At 51.3% G+C, this 24,784-nt stretch overlaps 1 protein-coding gene across 2 annotated transcripts in view; it reads left to right on the top strand.

Annotated features, from left to right (window-relative positions):
• The window catches only part of Myh9 (myosin, heavy chain 9, non-muscle), a 90,424-nt gene that overhangs the window by 626 nt on the left and 65,014 nt on the right, over positions 1–24,784 (top strand). The window contains exon 1 of one of the 2 annotated variants that reach the window (XM_013511492.1): positions 20,921–20,944. The exons of the other annotated variant lie outside the window; for it this stretch is intronic. The gene's annotated coding sequence lies outside the window, so the exon portion shown is untranslated. Of the gene's footprint in view, positions 1–20,920; positions 20,945–24,784 lie in introns of those variants that run through there. 2 annotated transcript variants of the gene reach the window in all.

Here is a 24,784-nt window from a genome sequence, read left to right as displayed (position 1 = left end):
GCAAACTTTTTAACCCCTTCCGGGAGTCGCTGCCCGCTGGACCCAGCGGATCGGTGAGGATGCGGAGGGGGCCGGGGTGGCGGTCCCTTCGGAGGTTCGCCCGCGTGTGGGCACCGAGGTAACGGGCGGGCGGGGACCGCTTGGCAGCTGTCAGGGCGTCCTCCTGAGTCAGACCCGGACCATCCTGCCGCAGACGTTGCGCCCGGCTCGGTTTCCGCCCTCCGCCGCCGACTTCCTCATTCGCCCGGCCGAGGAGGGGGCGGGGAGAGGTGCTGTGGGTGCCTGGGGAGCGGGACCTGGCGGTGGGGACCCGGCCGCGGGGCGGGAAAGGCCACTCCGCCCCCAGCTCCTCGGCCCTTGAGTTCTGTCGCCCGGCGGAGAGAGGGCCCGGCTCGCGGGCGCCGTGGGCCGCCCAGGCGTGCACCTGATTCCACCGCGCTTGGGCCGCCCCGCCTCACCCCGGCGAGGGACCCGGAGGCTGGGAGGTGGCCCTCTTCAGGACCGGACCTGGGCTTCTGCATCTTTGCAGTTTGCGCCAGATGTGGGATTTCCTACCCCACAACCCCGCAGTGCAGGGGTCCTAACCTCGGCCGGTCCCGAGCCACGCCCAGGGCAGGACTACGGCCCCTCATCCCTATCCCTGGAAGCGGGGAGAGGAGTGTGTCTCCTCCAGGACGAGCTTGCGGCTGTCCCGAAGATGGGACAGGGTGAGTGCCTGCAGCCCCACCCCGCGGTGCAGGGACAAGGTTCCTGGGAAGTCCCAGGTTCCGGAGGCAGGCAGCTCCCTCCGCTGGGCAATTGAGAGGCCCGCGGCCACTTCTTGGTTCACTGCGCCCTGTTGTAGGCTTAACAGGGTTTCAGAGTTACTGTTGAGTAACCGTCGAAGGGGAAGAGAGTCTTAGCTCCTTCTGCGTTGCAACACAAGTGACAGTTTCTGACACCACTCAGAGTGTGGGCCTGCTAACCTCCCCTGATGGTTTATTCTCATTTTGGTGGAGGGCGCCTCCTTGAAGGCCTGCTTGGGCAATCATTCAATTAATATTCTCCAGTTTATATGCCTTGGGTGGGGGGAGGGTAACAGATGTGTAATTGAGCAAATATTTAACTGGCTTCTCTGTGCCAGGGACTTAGCCAGGTGGTGTGTGTGTGTGTGTTGGGGGGGTGGTGAGGTTGAGTAAGACCTGACACCTGCCTTGGGCGCTTAGGAGAGAGCTGAGACAGCTCTGTGGATGACTCTGGTGTGAAGTGGAGATGATAGGGACCTCAGAAAGGTACTATGAATCATAGGACTGGGAGAAAGGAACCAACCTACTTTGTGCTATCCTGGAGGCCTCCTGGAGGAGGCCTCCGTCCTCAGGAAGTTGCAGTTTTCAGGGAGAAGCAGTGGCAGAGTGACTTCAATACAAAGGCATCCTGTGATATGTGTCCCAAGCATGTCACAGACAAAGGACTGGAATTTCAAGGCTGTTGAAATTCCCTGCTGTTGAGGCCAGGAGGGAAGCTGCCTGGAGAAAGGAAGGAACACATTGCAGGTTCTGCACACCGAGGCCGGCGCATGATGTGGAAAGTGAGGAGGCACTTAATGCATAATTGGGGGGTAATTAAAAATGTTGAGAGATGGCTCAGTGTAATTTGAGAGCTGTTGTGCCCTCATATGACGGTGGGGTGACACCAAAGAGCTTGGCTCTTTACACTCAGCAAGTTCTGGCAGTGCAGGTGGGCAGATCCAGAGATAGCCAGGTACCCTGTGAGCCAGCATTGGCAGCTTCCAGGTTCCGTGTGCGGAGTTATCCACTCTCAAGCAGGAGTTATCTGCCTGAGAGGTGCATTCTCTGAGGGTGATGGTCTGGAGGGCACAGGAGGTGGAGGAAAGAGGGCTGGGGCTCTGGATTTCTTGTTTTTTATTTTTCAACTGTTTAACCTAAGGGGTTGGAGATGGGAGAACGTCTCTCTTATAGGATGAAGGATGCATGTTAATTACAACCTGCCTTTGGCCTGCTCTTGGTCGAGAAAAAACAAAACAAGGTTCTGTTAGCTCTTTAAAGCAAGAAAGAAAAGCACCCTCAAAACTGCTGTAGCATTGTTGTATAGCCTGGTTAGGGTATTGCTAGAAAACAGGCTGCCAGAGCTGTCTTCACTTCCTCTTCCAGCTAATCCTTCAATAAAGTACTTAAGACAGCCCCTACCAGCTTGACATCTTTATTTCAAAAGGAGAGGAGGGGTTGGCTGTTGTTTTCCTCTGAGCCTGGCCCTACCCTTGTCTTGGAGAGGGGAGAAAGAGAAACCCAAAATAAAGGGGGGAAAAAAAAATTCCATGCCTTGACAGCTTCCTCCCAAGCATCATGTTCCAAAAATATTTAGAATAACAAAATCTGTGTGTCCTCTTAATTAAACAAACATCCTAATTTACTGAGCATAAAACAGCATCGCTGCCCGCGGGGGCAGGAAGTGCATTTTCCCTTTGTGCAGCCCCAGAGAGTCACTGCCTCTCTGCTTTAACCCTTGCTGTGCTGAGCCCTGGGCTGCAGTCCTCTGGTACAACAGAATAGGGACCTGGCTTTCCCTCTAGGCAGTGGTGCTCCTATGGCTTACAGAATTTGATTCTTAGAACTGCGAAGTGTAGGGTCACAGAAAGAATGAGCTCTGCAGATAGGCAAAGTTTAAAACCTGAACCTGCCTGTTATCTTCATGACTTTAGCCTTTTTTATTTTTTGGGTACTGGGAACTGAATTCATGACCTCATGCTTGCCAGGCAGGCGCTGTGCCACTGAGCTAAATCCCTGGCAGCTTTATGACTTTAGGTGAGTCACATAGCCTCTCTGAGCCTCAGTTTCCACATCTTTACTATGGGAATCATACCTTACAGTGCAGGGTTAGATGTGAAAACTAAAGGGAATAAAGTATGTAAAAGGCCTGATAAATTGTGGCTCTATAAGGTTAAAAGAATATAAAATAGTCTTAACTCCTTGGTCTTGACAACCTGGGTTGCCAGGTGAAACGGACTGTTTCGGTGGCTTTTAGGGTATCTTCGTGTGCTTTCTACTTCCAAGAAGGTATGCATGTGCCCGGCTTGTGGGTTATGAAGACTCGCTGCTGATGCTTTTAGGTGCTTGGGCAGAATAACTGTTCCAGGGCCCTGACCTGGGTGGAAGATGTGCAGAGTGACTGTGGTTTTAGCTCTAAAACATAGTTTCCCATGGCCTGCGTGATAACCCAGATGATGTGAATAGAACATGGGACCTGCGAGACCTCGCTCCCAGCTCTGGTTCTGGTCGAGGGTGTTTGATTTTGTTAGAAAATGTCATATCCCTTATGGAGACATTGTACCAGATTACACGAGACTGTCTAGAAAATTGAAAAATTGAGTAATTAAAACTTCTTCAAAAAATGCTGCTCTTTCATAGGCACCTTATACCTTATCGATGAGAGTTTGTATTGTACAGCTTTTAGAAGATAGCTTGGCAGTAGCTATCAAAACATAGTCTTAACTGCGTTCTAGGAATTTACCCCACAGATAAACTTGAGTGTGCAAAAGGAAATGCCTGAGAATATTCATTGAAGTGCCATCAGAGAAAAACACAGGAAACAAGCTAGCTGTCTATTAGAAGGGTCAAATTAATCATGGTACAGCTGTACAGTGGAAATCCTTGTGGCCCTCAAAAAAAAAGAGACCATTCTGTATGTCCTGATAGGACATGCTGTCCAAGATGAGTTGTAAGCCGAAAAGTTAGATGCAAAGTAATGTGTATGGTGCTCCCTTTTGTGTAAAGAGCTGGTGTGTGTCTTCTCTGTCTTCATGGGTGGATCTGGGAAGATACTCAGACCCAGCTAACAGTGATCACCGTGGATAGAGACAGCTGCTGAGTGTAGTCCCTACTGGTCTCCTGCTGAAGCAGTGGAAGTGAGCATTATTTTTCACTAAATACCCCTGTATATATATATTGCCTTAGTCAGAAATTGAGATCTTATGTTTCTTAACTGGTTTTTTTTTTTTTTTTCTTGGTCTTTTTGAGACAGGGTCTCACTATGCAGTTCAGGCTGGCCTTGAGCTAACTTTGTAGTCCAGGCTGGTCTAAAACTTGCAAGGATCCTCCTGCCTCAGCTTCCCGAGTGCTGGCGGCTGTGTTTCTTAACTGTTAAAGAGGCAGCTGATATATCTTATAGGTCACAGCTTTCACCTGCATTGCTTTAGATTACAAATTTTATATTAAATGCTCACCATGTGCAAGGAAGGACAAAGGGTCTTAAAAACAAACTGCCTTGCTCTTTGTGCTTGAAACACTTTGGGACCTGCTTCAGTCTTCACAAGGTCACGTGGTCACTGGAAGCAAATGTCTACTCTGATGCAGTCCATCACATTTGGAGAAATGGTAGGTGATTACTTCTCTGTGCTGTATGACAAGGGGAAGGCTATGTGTGCTTCTGCAGAGTATTTCAGGATGCCCTTGGGCCAGGGCTCCCCCATTCGCCTGGCTCTAAATCATGTGCTTTTCCGTCCAGCAGAACCCAGCTGGACCAGAAGGCTAATCTAGACCCTCACTTGGGTCCTCTTGTTTAACTTGAGGTCATGGGCCCCTTCCGGCTCCATGCCCATTTATCTTTCAGACACCTGGCCTGTGGTTTTTACATATTAACAACAGCAGGAAAGCACAAACTCTTAGGAAAATGTGATGGAAGGGTTGAGAATCAGAGGACCCTGATGGTGTTCTCAAGGAGAGCCGTCTTGAGCCTTGGATGGCGTGGCTGCTGGTGGAGAAAAGCCGCCTGTCTGCCCACAGCTGGGCTTCCTAAGTGGAGCCTGCAGAAGGGACACACCAGGATCCCCAGCAGGTCGTGTTCCCTGCAAGGTGGCAGCCTGAGGAATGGCATGAGTCACGTGAGGGCGTACACAGTGAGTCTGGCTCTAAAATGGGCCGGCCACACACAGGCAGGTGGCGAGGATCTGCTCCCCACCTGCACTTTATGGAGCGCGAGGGGAGCTGCCCCTACTTGGGTCTGATGCGAGTCCCTTTAAAAAGGAACTAAGGCAGGCTTCTGTGCAATTAGTCAGGCCCCATTCTGACAACTAAGTTCTCAGGCCTGAGGTGATCTCAGTGCCTGGCAGGTGGGTCCAGCGAAGGCTCCTGGCTGGCTTCTGCCAAGGCGGAGGCCAGTTGGCAGTACCTACATCAGCTGTCTTACCTCCAGCCTGGATGGCCAGGGTGCTGGAAGGAAGTTGCAGCTGAAGGGTGTGGCTTCCTGTGGGGCAGGTTGGGCGGAGGCCTTGAAGGTAGCTTACCCTCCCCCACTCTCCACTCACTTCCTTGTGGCTTCAGAGGACCTTGCGGTCCTTCCGTACTTTGCAGGGGAAAAAGGGGTCCTCCCAGGAAGTTCCATCTGCGTCCTTGGGCCAACATGATGGCTCTCTGTATAAAGTTTGATGTGTTGAAGGAGGTACAGGCTGCTTTCTTTCTTTTAGCAGGTCGTCACTGATCAAGAGGTTGTTACCTTTCAGAAATCTAAGCCTTAGTTTTCTTTTTTCTTTCATTTTAGTCCTAATTCGAAATGATGCTCTACTTGAAAGAAAAAAACATCTGCAACCATGATAAAACTCATCCCTCCTGAATTTACTTAAAATTGTAGTATGTCTGAGCTAGAGGGTTTGTGGGTATAGTTTTGAAACATTACCACCCCCCCCCACCCCCACCCCCCGCCTTAGAGGAGTGATTTGCCCAAGCTCCTTCTGTGAGTTGGTACAAAACGAGGGCTCCTGGGTTCACTCAGCCTTTCTTGCCAAACCAGGAGCCCTCGTTTAAGTGTTTTTAAACAGTTACCATCCGTGTCTTCGTCTTTGTGCATGATTTAGCCACATAACACGTACACAGCTTCTTTCATCTTTCCTTGGAAGTCTTCTCCCACTCCCTTAATCTTTTGCTCTGGGAGGGCACTAGGTTAAAAGCGGGGAGGTGTTTTAGGTTTCTCTGAACTCCTTCCCTTTGGGCAGGGCCCTTGGGCTGGATGTTCCCGCAGCTCAAAAAAAAAAAAAAAAAAAAAAAAATCAATATTTCACATGGGGCAGTGCCAGACAGTAGGGTGGGCCGTTCAGAAAGCCACACTGGCTTGTACACTGCCCTTCAGCCTGTCCGTATTTCTAGTAACTTCACCTCAGTGTCTCAAGTCATTAATTTATTGTGTTTTCAATGTAAAACTTAGGTAAAAGAAACAAGAATTTTAGTGGTTTTTTTTTGGTACTGGGAATCAAACTCACGACCTCGCGCTTGCCAGGCAGGCGCTTAAGCCACTGAGCTATACTTCCGGCCCCGAAACAAGCATTTTGGGATTGGGCTGATCTGCGGCTGGAGCCTTACCTTTACTTGTGCTTTTCGACTCAGTCTCCCCATTTCCCCTATTCTAGTGCAGTCAGACCAAGTCACTCAAACTGCTCCAGTGCCTCGTTCCTTTTGTTCATCAGACATTGACGTGCCTGCGCACTGAGGACTGTGAATGCGTGGGACATGGTCCCGCTCTTGCCTTTTCCCCTCGTTCATATTATTGTCTACATGATGTATTCTCAGGTGGCAGAAATTCGTATTCAAGTTTTAAAGTTTTTAAATCTGCCCAGTAAAGCTGACCCTTGATAATAAGGTGTGGTGGCCAAGGTGACCAAGGGACCTACCCCAGGCATTGATGATGGGGTTTTGGAGGCCAGCAGCTGTGTACCCCCGCAACCATATAGTTTTAAGTCCACTTGTGACACCGATCTGAGCTGGTTGAACATTTAAAAAAAGGTGGTTAGGAAGCAGTAGAGACACCTTCATTTAGGGTTGTCAGTGTTCAAAAGCTGCTGTGTTTCCTGTATTTTACGTGAAGTCACTAGGCTGGAGAAGGCAGCTTCCTGTCTGATAAACATAAAGAACGAGGCATTTGGAACATTGGGGTGACTTAGTCTAACTGTCCTGGAATGGGGGAGATGCTAGACCCCACCGGGCTGTGAGGACCCACAGGTCAAAGGTGGGATCCCTTCCACAGTCCCGCTTCCAGTCCAGCACCTGGCACGGTGCCAACTCAAGGGCTTGGTGTGTGAATGGGCATGAAGTCTCCCTGGTGCCTTTGCTTCTAAACCAGTGCCCCAGAGGTCCAGGCAGCCGCAAGCATTTGGATGCCATCTTATTGGGGTTTTTTTTGAGACAGGGTCTCGCTATGCAGTTCTGGCTGGCCTTGAGCTCACTTTGTAGCCCAGGCTGGCCTTGAACTCACCTGAGTGAGTTCAAGCCTCATCCCTGCCTCAGCCTCCCTGAGTGCTGGGATTACAGGTGTGTGCCACCATGCCTGGCTGGATGCCATTTTATAAGACTGACAGACATCATGTAGTTGTCTGGGAATCTAGGGTGAGAAAGGTAGTGGTAGGAGGCATTTCAAAGTGTTTCATTTTTTAATATTGTTTTACTTCATTCTTCTCAGTGGTGGTGATTGAACTCAGAGCCTTGCGCACGCTAAGTACATGCTGTACTACTGAACTACAGCTCTGCCCTACGTTTACTATTTAAGAGCCAAGTATAAGGGAATTGCCCCCAAATTTCTTGGCCAAGTCGATCAGGAGAGACTGTGGCTCCCGCTGTGTGTCCCGCACTGCGCTGGGCCTTGTGTGGCTTCACTGGAGATGGGGGGCTTAGAGCCCGTCTCTGTCACCAGGGAGCCTTACTCCCCGAGGCAGGCTCACACTGTCTCAGTGGTTGGGGGACTTCCTGGCATCCTGAGCCAGGTTCCCAGAGGCTGGAATGATCTGGAAGGAAGAGGAGGGCAGATGGAGTGGGCAGGGAAAGAAGGAAGGGGGCTGAGGCAGAGTAGTGGCCTGGAAATCAGGATGTCTGTGTTGAATCCTAGATGTGCTGGTAACAGTCATGAAATTTAATCGAGCACATACATGCGCCAGGTACCATGCGAATGCTTTTTTTTTTTTGGTTTTTCTCCGGTACCGGGAACTGAACTCACGACCTTGTGCTTGCCAGGCAGGCGCTTTGCAGCTGAGCTAAATCCCCAGCCCTGCTTTTTTTTTTTTTTAACATGGGTTATTTCGTCTAATCCTTCCCTCAGCACTCTAGATGAATGACCTTCACTTGTGGGGGCATTTCCTCACTTGCAGTGAAGGGCAGGCCGATCCCTGAGGCCTCCTTCCTCTCCAGTGGCCTAGACCTTGTCAAAGGGGCTGAGGTTTGGGCTGCAGCTGCCACTCAGTGGGGTGCCGGGGCCATAGTGTTGCCTGGGCTCAGTTCACCTTTAACGCCAGACGGCTGCTTTTCAAGTAAGTGTGGTTGGTTGTGAGGGAAGGCAGGTGAAAGACGGCGTTTGCACAAACCCAGACCCAGGATGACTTACCTGCCGTGCCTGCCTGCTGTCGGCAGGGCTCCAGGTATACTGTGCCCACCAGGGGCCTGCTGCCACCCTGACTGGTGAGCTCTTTGTGACGACAGCAGCGCACTTGCAGAGTGTTGCGTTCCTTCCTTGCTTATTTGTCCACCTGTGGAGCCAGGGCGCAGGTCATTCACTTAGTCATTCAGTAACCACTCCTTACAACTTTCTCTTTCAAGGAGGCACTGGGTCAGGCGCAGAGAATGTTGAGCTGCAGGAATCATGGGCCCTCGTGTCCAGGCGCTGATAGACAGTCTCCAGCAGATACAGATGTCGGGAGCCAGGGGAACAGGCACAAGGGAGTAGGCAGATTCTGCGCTGGTTGCACGGCACCAACTGGGCGTAAGCTGTCTAGGGAACGGGGCTGGGACCTTGAACAGTCCCACAGGCTCTAGTCGCGCTTTGTTCAGGGGTGATTCAGGTTGGCCAGCGCCCTGAGTCATAGGACTGGTAAAAGAAGGACTTCCTCTCCTCTTAGGAGGGGAAGAGGAGGCTTCCAGCCCCAGCCCCAGCCCCTTCATAGCCCGTTAAGGTAGCCCTTTTTTTTTTTTGATCTTTTTGAGACAGGATTTTGCTATGTAGTTCAAGCTGGCCTTGAGCTCACTTTGTAGCCCAGGCTGGTCTCGAACTCGCTGGCCTTGAGCTCACTTTGTAGCCCAGGCTGGTCTCGAACTCGCAACGATCCTCCTGCCTCAGCCTCCCGAGTGCTGGGATTACAGGTGTGCGCCACCACGCCCGGCCAAGGTAGCCCATTAAGGCTGGCTTATTTGCGCTGTTTCTGGGAAATGTGGATATGCAGGATTCCACTCCCAGGTTGTTAACCTCCGGCTGGGTGCGGGAATTCTGTAGAATTTTGCCCATGCCCTCTGGTTGTCTCGTTAGAGGTTATTCCCAATCAGAGGACTTGGGATGAGATTTTTTCTCATGAGGTATAGAGATAGACATTATTATTGCAATCAGTTCTCTTTTTAAAGTACAGAAATAGGGAATGTATTGTTTATAGTCAAGCATTACGACAACAACAAAGCTGGCAAGAAGCAGAGCTGCCCCTCACCCCACCCACGGTTTGCATTTTTCTGGATTTCCTGTCCATGTACACACATATCTTACAAAGTTCTAAGCAGAACAGGTCCTGTATGTGTTCTGACTTGTGGGCCTAATACTATAATAATACAGTTTCCTGTGCTGGAGTAGTTTCCACAGTGAAAAAAAAATTTTTTTTTGGCGGTTTCTAGGGATTGAACCAGTAAACTTAGCTCTTTTTATTTTTATTTCTTTACTTTTGAGACAGCTCATTATTTTTGAGACAGCTCATTTTTGAGACAGTGGCCCAGCAACTTGAACCCTAGTGATCTTCCTGCCTCAGCCTCTTGAGTAGCTAGAGTTAGAGAGATGTGTGCCACCATGTGCAGCACAGTGAATATTATAATGGCCATGTTATGGTCCACTCAGGGGAAGAGCCACTGTTTACATTTCCAGAAAGTTCCATGGGTTTTTTTGGCTTTTGGAAATTCGTTCGGCAGACAGGTCCTGAGCATCTACCGTAGTTCTTCGCCAGAGAGAGTCAGGTGGTCAGGATGTGTCTGGCTGAGATCCTGCGCTCCAGAGCCTCATGTTTAGAACCAGGAACGCAGTCACTTTCCTCTGGCGCTGTGTCCGTGAGACAGGGGGGCTGGTGGTAGGCTGGGTGCCCAGAGCCAGTTGAGGGAAAACAGGTAAAACCACTTTGTCATTAGTGGTGAGGAAGCTTAGGAACTTGGGGCTGGGAGATCTTTCTAGGTCTTTAGGAGGAAGATCTTCACCCTGTTGCCTCCCACCCACACCCCCTGTGCTGCAGTTTCCAGGCCCAAGTCTGAAAGCCCATGGGGAGGGAGGGGATGAGGGGACCTTGGCCATGGGAGGATCAGGAAGTAGTCCCTGGCCTCACTCAGAGAGAAGCTAGTGGGTGGAGTGGTTTCCCAAAGGTCCACATGCCATTGCCAGGCCTCTTGGGCTGTGCTGTGGCTCCTGCCCCTACCCCCGTACCCATGGGCAAGAAGTGTAGCAGTAAGTTGCAACAGTTTAGTTTTGTTGTAAAGAGGAAGTTTCAGAATCCTAGTGGCTGCTTTTGGCTAATAAGTGGTGGGTTTTTTTTTTTTTAATTTAGGGGCGGGGTATGGTGGTGCAGTCCTGCAATCCCAGCATTTGGGAAGCTGGGAGCAGGTAGATGTTTGTGGTGAGGGATATTTGAGGGGTGGAGTGAGCTGGGTATAAGGGGAGAAAGAAGATGGCTAGTCAGGGGCTGGAGACTAGAATGCAAGAGTCTTTGCTTGGGTATTTTCTTTCACTTGAGAGAAATGGCTTCCTGTCTGGGCATTGTACTTTCCTCTTTCTGGCCTCCTGGGCCCCTGTTGCCCCATCCCCAGCTCTGACTCAGGCTGGTCTGACCTGAAGCCCACTGCCTTGAGAGAGCAGGACGGGAGCTGTTGGGAGCTCCTTGCAAAGGAGCCAAAGCTTGTTGCTGCCTGCCCTTCCCGGGAAATGAACAGGGCTGCCTCACATGGTGACAGGGACATGGTGTCACATGCCTTACATGTTTTAGGCTTTGCCAACTTCTTCGTGCCCCGCTCCTGCCTGCAGTTAGGATTTGCACCAGTACAGGCCTCTTGGGTTTGAGTTTGGTCATGGTCCTCAAAGTCTCCTCTCTCCCCTGCCAACAACCAGATCTAAATGTTAGCCTTAGATTTACTTTTACATGCTGATTTAAAATTTAGGGGCAGGGTATGGTGGTACAGGCCTGCAATCCCAGCATTTGGGAAGCTGAGGCAGGAAGATTGTTGTGAGTTCGAGGCCAGCCTGGGGTACAAAGTGAGCTCAAGGCCAGCCTGAACTGCATAGCGAGACCCTTTCCCAAAAAGACAAACAAACAAACAAACAAAAACAACAAAACATCATTTCCATCCAGATTGTTTTTTCATTAAACGTACATCAAGCTGGGTGTGGTGGTATGGGAGGCTGAGGCAGGATGATCATAAGTTTAAAACTAGCTTGAGACCCTGTCTCAAAATTTAAAAAAAAAAAAAAAAAGGACTGGGCCTGTAGTTTAGTGATGGGGCACTTGCTTAGCATTATTGAGGCCCTGTGTTTGATCCCCAGTAGTGCAAAAACCAACCACCCAGCCAGCCCACCACATCCAGTGCTGGTTCCATGCTAGAGACGCCGAGGCCTGGGGTTATACCACTGTAGACCGTGCAGTGTGCGTGCTCCTGGGGGACCAGAGCGATTAGAGACAGCTGCTCACGGGTCAAGATTAAGTGCAGGCGATGGAGAGCACAAGTCAGGTGAGAGCAGTGTACGAGTTTGCTGGATCTGCTGTAGCAAGGGCCTTGGGGAGTAGATGGTCATTTCCATGGCATGGATGTGGAACCCAGGATCAAGGTGTGGCAGGTCGCTCTCCTCCATGGCTTGCACGCTGGCATCTCCTCTGTGTCTTCACGTGGTCCCTCTCTGTGCATATCTGTGTCCTGACCTCTTCTTCTAAGGATGCCAGACCTACTGGATTAGGGCGTACCCCAAGGACCTCATTTTAATTTAATTACCTCTCTCAAGGCCCCATTTCCAATGTCACATTCTGAGGTACTGGGGTTAAGCTTTTGACATGCATTGGTGGGAGCACAGTTGGCCTACAATGGGGAGAAGGGAGTGTGCATGCATGTGTGGGTGCGCACATGCATGCGTGTGTGTGTGTGTGTGTGTGTGTGTGTGTGTGAGTGTGTTTGTGAGAGACAGACAGCCAGACATGTGGAGACGTTTTATTGCCTTCCTCAGCTCTGAGGACGAGCCCTCCAGCAGGCTGCTTGTGTTAATAAAACCCATGTTGTGGTGTTCTGCAGGCAGCAGAAGCACGGAACACACTCAGCACAGTGTGTAGTTCATGAGGGACCCCAGTCAGCATTGGGCCTGCCCGCCCCGACTCACCAGCACCTTTGTCTTCTGAGGCCTCTGTCTGCTCCCTGTTTCCCCTTCTGCTCTAAGGCCTGCAGCGGTGGGCTTGGTTGTTCTATCTCCCAGGCTCTGCCTTCTGCCTAATGACCGGAGCCAAGTGACCTTCCAGACACCCCCGTCCCCAGTGAGCCATAAACACTTTTTACATGGCGAGGAGCATGAAATCGGTGCGGGACTGTGGACTGTACACTTAGAGTCCCAGTGACCGGCCAGGGTGAGTGTCCTGCCTGCGCCACCGCTCCCACCACGCCCACTGTCCTGGCCGTGTCCCAGCACATCCCTGTGCTGGCTGGCATGCTGGTCTGGCATCCCCTTAGAGAGCTGCCATCAGGACCCCTGCACTGTGCTTGCCCCATGTAGCCCCTTCACATACCCTTGGGAACAGGAGAAGATACTCGGAGCTTGTGGGTTGGGTAGACCTTGGTTCAGCTTCCAGCACCGTCACTTGGCTGCCCAGGTGCCCTGGGGTAAAGTGGCTTTATTTCCTCGGCTTCTGAGGCTTAGGGACCATGAAAAGTGCACGTCTGCTGCTTGTGTAAGTAGGCAGGGCTCTGGCCTGGCCTGGCTGTCCTAGGTCCCGTTTCCCACGTGCCAGTCCTTTGACCTTCGCCCCATCTTACAAGCTCTGTGTGTCTCCGTTTTCCTTCTGTGTGGCCTGAGGAAAAGAGGAAATGACACTGAGGGTTTTTTTTTTTTTACCTCAGTGAAATTTAACAGTTTGCCCAACACAGTGACAGGGTATCATTTTTTATGTATTAAAAATCTGCTGTAATCCATTGGTTTCTACCTCTCTGTAAAGCTATAAGTCACATCCAGGGTATTGCAATTAAAATTTTTTTTTTTTGGGTACTGAGACTCGAACTCATGACCTCAGGCTTGCCAGGCAAGCACTTATACTGCTGAGCTATATCCTTGGCCCCTACAATTAAAATCTTAAACTCTCATCTGGGCAGCAGTACTGGTCTTCTCATTTTGTAGCAGGAAATGTTGAGACGGCCGAGAACTTCAGTGACTAGCCCCAGGTCACCAGTGACAGGTCGAAGGTCCTCTCCTGACTCCCGCTTTGAGGCCAGTCATTTTCTGTATTGTTCCCCTCGAGTCTCCTGCCTCCTCATGTTAGACAGTTGTACGAGGTGTATTTGTGAAACTGGGCTTTTGTAGACTTTCATACTTTCACTCATAACTGTGCAGCAGTAGGGGTTGAGCCCCAGTAAAATCCGGTCCTCGCAGTCAAACCTTGTCCCAGCAGGCAGCAGGAGGGGAGGGTGGGCAGGCAGGGGGAGGTGTGGTCAGCTGGGGCACCTGGCTTTTGCTGTTCTCCCTCAGCAGTCCCCGGCTGCCTCTTCCTAGCCCACCAGCCTGCTGTTCTCAGCCTGCCTTCTGCCCACAGCCGGCGTGCCGCCCTCGACAGTTTCCTGTCTCTGCCAGGGTGAGGAGGAGGAGGAGGATGTATAGAGCCAAGTGCTCAGGGAAGATGCCTCATTATACAATTAATTACTCGCTGCTGAGGGCTGTGGAATTCATACAGCCCCATCAGCGCGCACTGCTCCCTGCAACTTTCTCCACTTCTGTCCTAGCTCCATGTGCAGCTAGTACCTTGGGCCTCTCCTGCTTCCCTGGCTAGAACCTCAAACCTCCTGTCGAGAGGAAAAGTTAGTGGCCTCCATGTGATGCTGAGGCCAGTTATCTGACAGAGTCCCTCCTGCCGTATCCTCAGATTGAGGACGCCGGGGAGCTCAGGCTGAGGGTGCCTCCAGGTGGCGAGGCCCTGTTCCTGGGGAAGCCACAGCGTCATCCAGTGTGGGAAGAGGGGCTGCAGGGGCGCTCTCTGACCCTTTAAAACAAGTCCTGTGCTGTAATTATCTTCTGGTTGAAATAGTGGACCCTCTTCCCCACCCTCCAGCACTGCCCACCCCTTTCTTTACCTCTGGCTTTCAGACAAGAATGTGAAGAATGTGATTCTCTATGGCAGACCTGAGCAGAGATCTGAGGCCGAACTCAAAGGCCCTTCCGGGCTTTACTAGGCAGCTTTGTTGTGCTGGGGACCTGGGACATTCCGGATTGGTTGTGGTTGGTTGAGAGTCACGGACAACTCCAGGCTTTTAAATTCCTGCCTGTTATGTGTGAGCTGAGACAGCTGGGAGGGGCACTAGTGGGGAGATAATCCCGCCATCCAGACCCTTATTTAGAGAAATCAGGTTCAGAGGAACGGAAAAGGGAAGTCTGCGCTGGAGGAGGGGTTGGTGTCAGCGGGGAGGACTAGCTCTTCTGCTTGGTTGTGGGCTTGGGAAGCTGGGGGGCATGTCTGCTCTTTCCTGTCCTTGCCATATTGCAAGTACTGTTTACCACGACCTACTAGGAGGCTCACAGGATGCGCATTTGCTGCCTCATCCCATCCCCCGAGGTGGAGAGGCCCTGGAAGCCCCAAGTGGTGTAGACCCAACAGCAGTCGTGCGCACATTGTGGGCTTCAGGTTCCCCATCCACAAAACAGGATGCCTGAAAAAACCTACCCCATAGGGCTGCTCTGGGCGATCACTCTGAAAGTGCTCAACACAGTGCTATGGTTCTCATTTAACTGTGCACATAGTCCTGTGGTCCTTTGAGGAGGCCTTTCTAAATCCTATTTTAGTAATAAAGAAATGATTAAGTAACACCAAGATTCCTGCTGAATAGAGGATGCAGCGCTTGTATCCAGGTTGGCTTGACCCAGGAGTATCTCACATTTCTACCCTGATCCCAGCATCTTCTGGGTGCTTATGTACAGACATCTGTGTGTGTGCACGAGTGTGTGCACAGATCACGGCCTCCTCTGTGTATACAGCTCTTTGTGTGCACAGGTGTGTATATACTGGGGAGGGAGTGCGTACAGGAATTGGGCCAGGCCTGAAGAGGGACTACTGCTTCTTTCTCTTGTGTGTAGCCAGCCCTTGCTCATTGGAGCCAGACTCTGGCTTGGGCCCAGGAGCAGTTCATGGCGGGTGGTAAAATAAGCAGCAGCCAGGTTTCTGGTGAAGGACACTGTGAGGTCATCCTCTGCCCAAGGACAGCTGCGGCTGGCCAGGTTTCAGACAAGGGTGCTGTGCAACCCGCTCTAGGAACTGTAAGCTGGTTTTTCTTGACAGTGTGAAGTGGCCATCTTCACTCGGTGGTTCATCTTCCTGAGGGAGGCGGGGGGCTCTGGGCTGCGGCTTGCCCACTCAGCGTCTCTGGAGAGCTCGGTGCTGCTCTCTGTGCCTCCCTGCGCCCAGGGCTGGCACTGCGCTGCTCCGTGGAGAACAGAACCCGGGGATGGAGATGCAGGGAGGAGGTAAACCCTGCCGCTTTGGTTTCTCCTTCCTGGTCTGGGGTGTTGAGGGGCTGCAGAGCAGCCCAGGGGAGTCGAACTCCCTCCCTGTGCCACACGAACTCTCCCCGCTTGGCTTATCCTGGTTGTAGCTCTACCTCCTCAGATCTCTTCCTGAGACCCTTCTCGTCTCTCTGGAGGGTAATCATGGAGGTGATCTCTCTTCCGGTCTTTGTGTATGTTGTCTTGGTGGAGAGGCAGGCCACTCTGTGCCCCTGCCCTTGAAGCTTGGACTCAGCCGATCCACTGCACTTCAGGGTCTCTGTGAGCCCCTCGGTGGCCAAAGGGTTTACAACCCTTAACAAATTCTCAAAGGGGTCCTTGACCTCTAACCTAGAGAAATGGAAACCTTGGCTTTCCTACTTAGAGAGAGAGAGACAGAGAGAGAGGGAGAGGGAGGATGTGTGTGTGTTTGTGTAGCATGCAGTCAAGGGGCTGTCACTCCTAGGCACAGGGTCTGTTCGTTACAGAGACAGATTATGCTGTTCGAGGGATATAAATAGTGGAGCACCTTCCCCCAGCTCATCACTGTGGGGCAGTGGCCTTTTTCTTCCATCCCTAATAGCCCATCACTGCCGGGCATCTCTTCAGCTTGGGACTGGGGATGGAGATAACAGTGGAGCTGCCAGATTTGATCTTTTGTTTGGACTCTGCCTTCTGTCCTTGCGGTATTCCATCTAGACTCTTCTGCTTCCTGGGATGTTCCAGAAACCCCCTTATCTAGGCGAGTCACTCTGCCTCCTTGAGCCTCTTACTCTTGTTAAGTGGGGAGGAGGCAGTATGGCTGCCTGGGCTTTGTCCAGCTTGGCAGGATCAAATGGTGTCCTGTCAACACTGGGACGAACGCAGCTAAGAGTATCAAGTTGTGGGGTTGCTACAGCTGCTGCTTTACCAGCCCTGAGGCTGGATCCCCACGGAGATTCCTTTGAAGTGGAATCTCATGGAGTGATCTTGGGCCAATGGATGGACTAGTTCAAGTCTCTCCTGCCCAGTGAGGATTGAGTCAAGTGGGTGTTTTTCACACTATCAGCCGAGACTCACTGTGGGTCCTGAAATTACTTTAGTGGGTGGCAACCAGTATTTTTAGAAATGAATAAAATACACTCAAATGGAAAATATCAGAGCTCACAGCATGTGTACATCATTTTGTGAAACTTTGACATGTTTGCCTGTATTTGTGATAAAAAGTTTTAAAATTAAATAAATGTATGTATGTATGTAGTATGCATTCTTTTCCCCCCTGGGTGAGATTTAAAAAAAAACAAAATGGAGCCGCCAGGCTGAGATGCTCTGGGTGCTTGTCACCACCCTGACTGTGGGATTCCCTCCTACAGCCTGAGCTGAGCTGGGGCTTCCCTCAGCTGCCAGTGCAGCAGATCCTGTAAACGGAGCCCCTTGCAAGATCAAACCCTTTGACTAAAGTTCTCGACAGAATTCTGGGAAACGAGCTGCATTCCTGGGGTGGAATAAATCATGTTGAGTTGGGTTAGGCAGGATGTGACTTCAAGCCCCTGAAGTGGGCTGTGAGGGCAGCGTCTGTGACTGACTCATTGTGAGCTCAGCCGAGACATAGGCGGGCGTCTTGAGAGAAGGGGCCAAGGTTGGGGGAGGGCCTGGCTGCCCGGGGCGCCACCAAGCACTGCTGCAGTGGCACACTGAGTCCTCACAATGGTTCTGTGAGCTGCATTGAGTTTACAGGGGAGCGGGCAGGGGTGGAGGGGACAGGAACGCTACTTAACTGCACACTCAGTCTTCCTGGGTGCGGGGTAGCTGAATTGTTTCCATTTCCCAAGTAAAGAAACTGAGGCCAGTGACCAGATCAACCTGGCAGTGTGTGTTCTGTTAAGTGGAGGGCCTGGCTGTCCGTGTCCGGTCTGCTAGCCACCTAGTGCGTTCATTTCTAAGATACAGTACCTCCTGTGAGTAAATTTCTAGTGTCTCTCTCCTTTCCAAGGATAAAGCTCATTACCAGGATCCACTTAAATGACTGATCAACTTGGGAAGATTGTTTTTGATGCCTGGCCAGTCCTGCCTCTCAGAAAGAAAACACATTAGTGTGTATCAGATACAGCTAACAGTAGGGTGGAGGTGGGGATGACAGTGATTATGATCCTGGGCAGCTGCGGGGAAGCCTTGGACCATTCTGGCCTTTGCTGTTTGGCCTGCCAAGGGAGAAAGGAGCCACATAGCCACACTGTTGTTTGGGTCGCAAGGTGTGCCATCTTTTGGCTTAACATTAGTTACTTAATGGGTGACGGAGATTTTGTTGGACTCCATCCCCGGAGTTTGTTTTTTTTTTTGGTTTTTCTCCGGTACTGGGAACCGAACTCACGACCTTGTGCTTGCCAGGCAGGCGCTTTTGCCGCTGAGCTAAATCCCCAGCCCCCATCCCCGGAGTTTGGACCTTTGAGAAAATTAGAGCCTTGAAGTGGTTCCTTAATTTTTTTTTTTTTAAAAATTATCATTTAGGGGCTGGGGACAGAGCTCAGTGGTAGAATGCTTGCCTAGCATGCACAAGGCCGTAGGTGCAGGCCCCAGCACTGCCTTCCCCCAGAAGTTATTATTTTAAATACCACTAAGAGAATAACAAGCCTCTGAAGGTGTGGGGGTTCTAGGCTCAAGTGATCTTCACAAACTGTCTAGTTTCTGATCTTGGGTTGCACTTCTCAGCAGTCGTGATGTGGACTCTGAAAATCAGCATTCTGCACTTTCCCATCGAGACAGCGGCCATATAATTAAATCTTTTGAGTATGGTTATTTTTCTGCATTGGGTTTCAGTTTTGTTCACATGCTTGAGGAAAGAAAAACCATTCTATCAGCAGAACCAAAGGGAAGGAACAACTTCGCTGCAGGAATCCGAAGGGCTCAAGTTGCCCCCGTGCATGTGTGGGCAGCCACGAGCAAGCTCAGGAGCTGTCTGCAGGAGGGCATGGTTGGCGGGCATGGTTGGCGTGCATAGGGAACAATTCCATACATGCAACCAGCCACGGTTCTCCTGTCAGCCTTTTCAAACCTGGAGGCAAGGGGAGAGATGTCTGCCTTTCACTGCTTGGGGGTGGTGGTGGTGCCAACCCTACCTGAAATAGCTTGCTTCTTTTTGCAGTTCTTCTGGGCGGCAGAGTGCAAGCTCATTACCCAGCAGGTGAGGCACACATGTGATCTCCCTGTACAGACGCTGAACCAATGAAAAGCAAAGCCAGGGTCTAGTGTAGATGCCTCATGTGTAGATCCAGCCCCTGGCCTGCCTGCCTGGCCTCTCACTTCATCCAGAAGCTGCCTAACCTGCTGCTGGTGCCTCTCTTCCTTCCCCCACTCCATTCCTCCCCTTACTTCCCAGAAACTCAGACTCAAGGTTTAGGAGCAATTGCCCTGGGCGTGGCCATTCTCTGTGTTTTGAATAGTTCAGGTCCTTTCAACAGCACTGGTAGGCGGTCCTGGACTTCAAGGAGGTCTGAGACAGGGCAGAGAGGCAGAGGTTCTGGCGTGGGGCAGACTGTGCTAGGCTGGGAGCATGCAGAAAGGGTGTTAGGAGAGGCTGCCTGGGGAGGATAGACACCTCTGGCTCTGGAGGGTCCAGTCCGTGGAGAACCTGGGAGGAGGGCCGTCCAGCTTGTCTCCAGGGGGCAGCATGAGCAAAGACCACAGTCTGCAGAGAGTCAGCTCTGGTGGGTAGAGTGGGGGGCATCTGGCTGCGATGGGGTGGGAATGGGAGGTGAGAAAGCAGGAGAAAGAAGCTTTGGGCAAGGAGCTTGATGTGCTGCATGGCCATGAGGGCAGCTTCTGCAGGCCGGATGAGCTGCAGGGCTGGTGAGAGTGGCAGGTTCTCTTCAGGCTCCCATTGTTTTCTGCCTTTACTGATGCATTCATTCATTTAGTTTCTATGCTGCAGTCCCAAAGCCATGTATCGGAGTCCTTGAGACTGGTATTTTAATGGAGGGGACTCAGTTGGACGATTTACTGCCATAGTCTGAGACGCATGACATGTGAGGTCTGTGCCAAAGAAGCTGTGGAAACACGGGCCTGAGAGTTCCTGGGGTGCAGCTACTACTTCTCACTTGGGAGGAATGGACCGTGGCAGGACTTGGACTCCACGGACCCTCCCTGAACCAGGCACTTCGGAGCCAGAGGTCGGAGGGTAACTCTGGTTGCATTTGTCTTTTCTCTTGTACATTGAAACCCTTCCTACCTGGTGGAGGCAGGCAGCTACCTTTCCCCCCTTAGGTTGGAAGCGCCCTCTTGCCTAGTCCCTGGGACTTTCCAGCTCCTGACTTCTCACTGCCCCCTGCAGTGGAGGTCAGGGAGGGTGAACTCTTTAAAATAGAGATCTGATGATGTCACCCTCCCCTACTGCTCCTTGTCCCTAAAGTCCACATTCCTAAATGGCTGATAAGACCCTGGGTGAATGGCCCCTACATCCCTTTGACATAGGAAGAGAGAATGTAATCATGAAATTCTGGGGTCTTTTTTTTTTTTTTTTTTTTTTTGGTTTTTCTCCCGTACCGGGAACTGAACTCACGACCTTGTGCTTGCCAGGCAGGCGCTTTGCCGCTGAGCTAAATCCCCAGCCCCCCTGGGGTCTTTTTAAAGAAAAGAATTAGTAGTTTTAAATTGATAGGTGAAAATTGTAGGTCCTTCCATGTATAACATGATGTTTTGGGATGGGTGCGTTTGTCCTTGGTGGCCTCGGCTTTACTGGGCACAAGGCAAAGTGGAGACAACTGCAGGTCTAACCTTGCTCATGCAGGCCAATGCCAGCGTGCCCCAGTATTCCCTGGGCCTACCGAGGGCCTCCATGCAGCCTCTGAAGAGGGAAGGGCAGAGGGGATGGGCTTGGGGCTGTGGCGCTAAATTCCTCTCCAGCCTTCCTCTGGTCTGGTTTCCTTATCTGCTCAGCATCAACAGGGGCTTGGGTTGGAAGACTGCTAATGGAAACAAGTCCCAGCTTCTTCTGTAAGCAAACAACATTCCTGAGGCGGGGAGGGAAGGGGCCCATCTGCAGTCCTCCCATTCCTCAGCAGCTTCTACCTTCTGGGCTCTAGGCATCCAGCAGGAGCCTCCCACCTATTCACAGCCGAGGGGGCAGGCTGCTGTAGTTGGCCCTGAGGGCAGAGTGGCCACTGTGCTGGCCCTCCCTTAGAGAACTGCCCTTGGCCCTGGTGTTCACAGTCTTGGAGCCCCGGACTCGAGCCGCACAGCAGCCCCTGCCTGTAGGTAGGCCATCTTGCAGGTGAGAAAACTGAGGCCTGGGAGGTTAAGGGATAGCTGCTCATGCCAGACTCAACCCAGCTCTTCTGGCAGAGGCATATCCTGTCAGACCAGCTTTGAGAACTTTCTTGCAGGATATTCCTGGGTGCCAAAGCTAACTGGCTGGAGTTGGGCGGGCTTCCTGACGGAGTCTCTCAGAAGCTCTGTGTGCGTCCTGGTTGTGAAACGGGCCGAGGCACAGAGGCACAGCACATCGCTGTCTTCTGGGGATGAGCAGGAGGAGCCTGGAGAGTCCAGAGGTGCAGGAACCTTCACAGGCCCTCGGTGTGAATCCTAGGAAGGAGGAGGAGCCGTGAGGTCAGGTGGTCAAGGTGGAGCAGTGGAAGGTTCTGTACTGGGAACTTGAAGTACTGCTCTTCTGATGGGAGGTGCTTTTTTCTCATTCTAAAGCTAGGAACTTGAGGTGCTAATAGCTTCAAGATCGCAGGGCTCATGAGCAGAGGACGTGGAACTCAAACTCAGCACTTCCTGGTGCCAAGGCCGTGCCTGTTCCATCCCATCATGGTGCATTACAGGCATTTACCTGGGGGTTTCAGAACCTTTGTCTTCTGGTTTTGAGTTGACACTGAAGGCTGGTGGCTGAGTCACTTGCTTGGCAGGTGCAGGCTGTCATTCTGGGAAGGCCCTGGCCTTGTCATGGCCTCCCGGTGGGAGCAGAGGCCCTGCCAGCCTGTATTATGTCCTTCCTGGTGTGTTGGTTTGGTGGTAGGTGACAGGTGCCTCCGCCTTGGTAAATCAGGATGCCAGGATATGAAAACTGAGGTGGTTCAGTCTTATGGAGAGCTTAGTGGAGGCCAGTGATTGCCTTTGTTCTTTCTCTTTGTAGAATGAAAACACCAGTATGCTTTCTTTTCCATTGTGTTTGAGGATATAGAGATGAGGTGACTGCCCCTCACCTGTGGTTTCAGCCTGCTGGTCTCTTTGTTTCCTTCTGCTCTACTCTGAACCTCTGCGCAGCTCAAGGGGACTTCCTCGCCTCTTGGAAACCTTGCCCATTCACTCCTTCCTCATCTTTGCCTCGTTCCTTGCTTATTTGTTCATTCATCCAGGAAAGTTCTGCTGAAGCTTACAGGTGCAGATGTTTCAGAATGACATCATTTAAGGCATTGGCACTGATGTCCCAGTGGACCAGAGTATGCTTTGCTCCTCATCACACCAGAGGAGGCAGAGGGGAGGGTCTAATACAAACAGATGCTTATGAAATCAGAATCATACGCAGGTGAACAGTGAAGTCTATGGTGATCTCCTATTTCTGATGATTTGCTCCTGGGAATTCACAGAGGGAGTTCCACTTGGCATTCAGATGATTGAGACTGGTGCCTGTCCTGAAATAAAACTGCAAGTAATTCCAGTTCAGCAGTTTGGTGACTGGTAGAGAAGAGAAGGGCACGTGGGAAACCCTTTTGCTGTGGTGAGGAAGGGCCTTACGTGCTGGCGCTGAGATCTAAGAGGGCTTCTTGGAAGCCCTGGGCTACTGAACAGAGTTGGGATGAGAGCAGGAATTGATGTGAGGGGCCGGGGAGGACAGCAGGAAGGAAGAGCAGAAGCTGAGAGAAGAGTGATGGGTGGGTCACAGAGGGCTTGCTCACACAGCAGACATAATTGGGAGAAGCTATGGAGCTGTTGAACCATGTGAACTGGCCAAGTCGTATCCATAAAAGAGGAGGTATAGCGAGCAGTGTGAGCTGGTGAGTCATGCTGAGGGCGGTGAGGATTGAGCTGAAGGCCTTCTGTAGGAGTGGCCAGGGAGGCCAGCAAGGTGGCAGCCAGCAGTGGTGGCGGCCCCACAGGAGACTGGGTAGGAACTGCTGGAAGCTTGCTGATCCACTGGGAGGAGCTTGCAGTGTCTTTCCCAGCGATAGAGACCCAGAAGAGGGTGCAGTGTTGTGGGGAGGGCCTGGGAGGAGTTCCACGGGGCATTGTGTTTGTGGATCCTCAGGTGGATGGCTCTTTCTTTGTAAGGTGCTGAGATGCATTCGAGGGAGTGCAGAGTAGATAGCTAGGTGGGAATTATTAATCTGGATGTCCCAGTGGGGCAGCCATGAGCCCCTGGGAGTAACCCTGATTGGTCAGAAATATTTACTAAATGACATTTGATGCAAACCCAGGATGAGGTGAACTGCTGTAACCTGGGTGAAGTCCCTGACCCCCACCCCTTGCCTCCCACCCCTACACATGGCTGCTGCTTGTCTTCCATTAATCACCTGGATTAGATACTGGGTACTTCAGTCTGAGCTGCTGTGTTGGGGGCTCTGAACCGCCAAGTGTCATGGTGTGCCTGGGGAGGCACAGAGCCTGGTTTAAATTGGGATAGTTAGGATATTTATTTATTTATTTGCCAGGCTGAGATCAAACTCAGGGTCTCATGCAAGTTCTGTACTACTGAGCTAGGATCGCCCAGCCCTTAGGATCTTTAAAGAACAGTCCAGTAGGTAAATATTGGTTAGATCCCTTAAAGAATGGTCTTTGTAAAGGGAGTCTTTCCTTGATGTGCCATCCATATTGGTCAAGTTTGGGCCCTAGCATCTCTTTTATTCAGGAGATTTGGCCTGAGTACTCCGGAGCTGGGAGAGGATATACTTAGCAGAGGTCTGCTTTGCAGTGCAGCATTTGCTTACACTAAGCCCTTAAACCAGCGGTCTCTGGTGGGGGCAGCTTTGCCTCCTCTGACCCCTTGGTAATGTTGGCAGACGTTCTTGGCTGTCACACTGGGGATGGGATGCTCCTGGCCACTAGTTGGTAGAGGTCAGGGATGCTGCTAAGCAACTTAGAATGAACAGGACAGTCTCACACAGCAGCATTCTCCATCCTGCATGTTCACAGTGCTAAGATTGAAACTCACTGCCGTAACTGTTCGTCGTCATTTCATGTGTAATTTATAAACAGCTGCACTCTTGTTACATGTTGGTTCTGGAATACTTTTCTACCATCTCTTCCCCTCTCCATCAATATTCTACTGAGCTCCAAGGACTCAACATAAATGTCACAGGTGGCCTCCTTCACATTTGCCCCTGAGCATCCACCTTTTCACTTGCACCCCTGTTCTTTGCTCTACGGCAAAGTTCCTCTCCTTCCCTTTATTGGTTCTTATGTCGGAGCAGTTGTTGGCCTGTCTCTTCCCCTTGAAGTGAGTGTTCCACAGTGATGGGTGTCCTGCCTTGTTCTTAGGTGTATTTGAAGGATATATGTGGAATTTAAAAAAAAACGGAGTTAAACATTTCTGAAATGGGGAGGGCAGCGTGAAGTATTATTTACATTTATAGGTGAAGCCAGCGAGGTGGTATGGGCCCAGAGTCACACTGCAAGCAGCTTCTCTTCATAGGATGGATCTTTCTAGTGGGTGCCTACTGCATTTTAGGGTTGGGTGCACAGTGACCAGGACCAAAGAAGACCATGGTGTCTGTCTACTTAGTCCCACAAAGTACTAAGTACTAAGTATTAGTACCCAGATTGGCCCTTCCAGCAGTTGTGCATGCATCTTTCCTATTGCATACTACACTGTAAACTCCCTGGGGCCTTTGTTTCTTTTTTTGTTTTTTTCCGGTACCAGGAATCGAACTTACGACCTTGCACTTGCCAGGCAGGTGCTGTGCCGCTGAGCTAAATCCCCAGCCCCTCCCTGGGGCCTTTGTATCTTTGCTGTGGCTGCTTGATGATCCTTAATATCTTTGTCACTGGGTGTGGTGGCGCATGCCTGTAATCCCAGCCCTCAGGAGGCTGAGGCAGGAGGATCTTTGGGAGTTTGAGACCAGCCTAGAGCCACAAAATGAGCTCAAAACCAGCCTGAACTACACAGCGAGAC

Source organism: Chinchilla lanigera, unplaced genomic scaffold (genome assembly GCF_000276665.1).
Source record: "Chinchilla lanigera isolate Chin_1 unplaced genomic scaffold, ChiLan1.0 scaffold00012, whole genome shotgun sequence".
NCBI classification, from domain to species: Eukaryota; Metazoa; Chordata; class Mammalia; order Rodentia; family Chinchillidae; genus Chinchilla; species Chinchilla lanigera.
Note: the sequence above shows the minus strand (reverse complement) of the source record. Positions and strands in the feature narration are given on the sequence as shown.